Source organism: Ursus americanus, chromosome 3 (assembly GCF_024610735.1).
Source record: "Ursus americanus isolate L20-20 chromosome 3, mUrsAme1.1.p, whole genome shotgun sequence".
Classification (NCBI taxonomy): domain Eukaryota; kingdom Metazoa; phylum Chordata; class Mammalia; order Carnivora; family Ursidae; genus Ursus; species Ursus americanus.
This window is the reverse complement of record NC_142129.1, coordinates 98,630,592-98,633,951: the sequence shown is the minus strand read 5'-3', so window position 1 is coordinate 98,633,951 and position 3,360 is coordinate 98,630,592. Positions and strand designations below refer to the sequence as shown.

Below are 3,360 nucleotides of genomic sequence, written 5' to 3'. Positions count from 1 at the left end.
GAGAGGGACAAGCAGACTCTTCGCTGAGCACAGAGCCCGACACGGGACTCAATCTCACCACCGTGACATTATAACCTAAGCTGAAATCAAGTGTCAGATGCTCAGCCAACTGAGCCACCCAGATACCCCAAACTATTCTCTTTTCTTTCTTTCTTTCTTTCTTTCTTTCTTTCTTTCTTTCTTTCTTTCTTTCTTTCATGTCCTATCTTATTTGTCAGCCTTAAAAAAATCTCATTTTTGACTGCACTCAGACTTAAAGATAGAAGCTCTCAGAGGACAACCGCCGTCTCTTGGTGATCTGTTCCTGGCATTTTTCTTTGCCTTCCTTCATTCTCCTGGCCAGAAGTTCAGCATATTCTGCAGCCTCTTCCTTATTTTTCTTAGTGTGCTGTCTCTTCAGAGCAATACACTGACGTTTGTGTTGGAGGACAGGTGGAGCAGCAAGATGCTGAATCTTGAGCACTTTGGTTTAGGTTCCTTACCTTCTTGTGTAGGGGCTTTCTCACAGCATAGTGGCAGACATCATCTTCTCTAGAGAGACAGAAAAGTTTGCAGGTTCGGCTAGTTCTTTTGGGCCCCAAGCAATGAGGCACAGTAATATAAGTGAGTCTAGGACAACCCTTCTCCCCTTTCTTTAACAATGACCAAGTTAAGACCATTGAGATTGACATCCACAACGCAACCCCAAACTGATTTGTGCTTTCTTTTTTTTTTTTTTTAAAGATTTCATTTTTATTTATTTGACAGAGATAGAGACAGCCAGCGAGAGAGGGAACACAAGCAGGGGGAGTGGGAGAGGAAGAAGCAGGCTCATAGCGGAGGAGCCTGACGTGGGGCTCGATCCCAGAACGCCGGGATCACGCCCTGAGCCGAAGTCAGACGCTTAACCGCTGTGCCACCCAGGCGCCCCTGATTTGTGCTTTCTTTCTCCAGTCCTCATTGGTCTGTAGCAGGAATGCCCCTGACTCAGCAGCAGGCAGACATGGCCATGGGTCAGGACACCGTGCTTCATGGGTAAGACTTGTTTATCATTGCCACCACTGGTCCAGACCACATAACCCTTTCATTCTTCAGCCAGAGTATCAGCAACAACTTCTGCGGCCATGCACTTCTCATAAAAAGTACTAAGTTTGCATTCATCATCCACTTCAATGAGTCTTTGGCAGCCAGAAGTTGGGAAAGAGATGTTCAGCTTCATCCTAAAGTAGACTACCACCTCCGGGGCGTCATGAAAAAAAGCATCTATTTTCATTTTACAGAGAAAACCCCACATACAGGACACATTTGAAATAGCAAAATAATGGAAAATAAGGAGGCAACAGGGGATTTTAACTGCTACCCACCCCCAGACACTGCCAGCCTACCCACCTGCTGGGCGCAAAGGCCCGTCCAGTGCCTGGGCAAACAGGAGTTCTCCCAGCTCCTTGCTGGATACTCACTCCCAGAGCTGGGTATTGTGCAAGCATTTCTTTTCAGGTCTGCAGCTTAGCAACCACTCCACTCAGTGATTGTTCCTTTACATTTCCACTGTGTCCAATGACTCCCATTCAACCACCTGGGTAGTGATCCACTGTTTTCATGTAGAAAGTTATACCTGCTGAAAGAAATGACAGATTATGATAAAGAACCTTCCGGCTAAGACAGAGTAGGCACCAGTCTGATTCCTACTCTATCAGACAGTTATTGAGATAACAGAATAATAAACACAGAGAAAACCCTCACGGATGCCAGAACTAGGGAAGTGAGACAGGCTCTGAAAGGAAACAAGACATTTCTGCTACATATGGTGCAGATGGAGAAAAGCAAAGAAAGAAGAAAGCAGCTTACTGGGAAGAATACAGAGGAGATATGGCAGGAGCCCAATTATCTTCCTGTTTAGGAGAGGTCAGAACTAGAAGTGAGGGGTCCCAGGAGCACATGTGGACCCAGGAACAATTCTGAGAACCCTTAGCCCAGACGGCACCATGGGGCCCCACATGTCATCCTGATGATTCTGTCCCTAACTGTGGAACCAGACCCAGGACACAGAAGAAATTCACAGAAATAAAGGTTCTGAGCTGAAATTAAATTTACAGCAAATGTAAACTTTTCCCAATCAAAAGATAATCTGGACAGAATCCATCTGAGTCCCAGTCTGAGGTGCACAGAGGTTCTTATCTAGAAGTATACATTAAAAAAAGGACCAGCTAAGAAATAAGGGGCAATGGACAGAGAGATCTCTATAGGTTTTCTTTGAGGGAAACAAGAGGAAATGTGGTGAACACTGAATCACAGCTCCCACGTCATTCAAGGGCCTGTGGTATGCATGACGCTATCAAAGACAGTCAGGAAGACAGAGCAATCCAAAGTCAACGATCAAGCGGAAACAAAAAGTTACAGTTGCTGAATTTAAAATTGCGGTGGGGGCAAGGAATATGTGATGGCATACCCAGAAGCTGAATTAAGAAAATAGAATCAAGTATAAGAAATTATCTCAAAGTTTAGGAAAAAGTTCTAAAAAACTTAATGTCTTCAAGTAAACATACAAATATATAAAATGAACAGAAAAAAATAGAGCCAGAAAGCCATCCTCAATGGGGAACCAAAATGCAGAGAAAAAGAGAAAAGCAAAAAACAAAAATAATAATCAAAGAAATAAGAGTGTCCCTCCCCTGATCCAAAGCCCTGGCCCAGCCCTCAGGTCACACATTGAGCAGTTCCATTCCTGTCTGACTCGTCTCCCTCCCTTACCCATTGGGCCTGGCTGTGAGGGCACTGCCATTTCTGGACTTGCACCCTCTCTCCTGGGGACTCCGCTCATGCCCAGACACTCAGCTGACCCACTGTCTTGCTTCCTCCTGACCCTCTCAGACTCACAGTCCCTGCATGTGTGTATCTCCCTACTTCCCAGAGGCCCTCTATCCCACCTGCTCTACTCTTCTTGTCTCCGCAGCATCGCTCTCAGAAAACACACAGTGTACTACTGCGTTTGTTTATCTTATGTCTCTTCAGTTTACCCCACTCGGGCAGGCATATTACCTATTTTACTCCCTCGTGTAGTGGCTCTAAACCAGGCACAATTTTCCCCCCAGAGCAACGTTAGGCAATGTGTAGAAACATTTTGGGTTGACGCAACTTGGAGGGAGAGGCGCTGCTACCAGTTCTTCTTGGTGGGGAAATGCTACCAAACATTCTACAATTCCCAGAAGAGCCCCCACCCCACGATGAAGAATTAGCCAGTCAAAAATGTTCAGAATGCTGAGGTTGAGAAATCCTGCCCTATGGTATCTCCAACACCTAGAATGTAATAGGTGCTCAGTAAATATTATTGGATTATGTGGATGGAAGGACAGATGGACAGATGATTGGAAGAATGGATGG

At 45.4% G+C, this 3,360-nt stretch overlaps 1 pseudogene; it reads right to left on the bottom strand.

Annotated features, from left to right (window-relative positions):
* Positions 1-231: 231 nt before the first annotated feature.
* Positions 232-1,198, bottom strand: LOC123786277 (small ribosomal subunit protein eS6-like; annotated as a pseudogene).
* Positions 1,199-3,360: the final 2,162 nt, after the last annotated feature.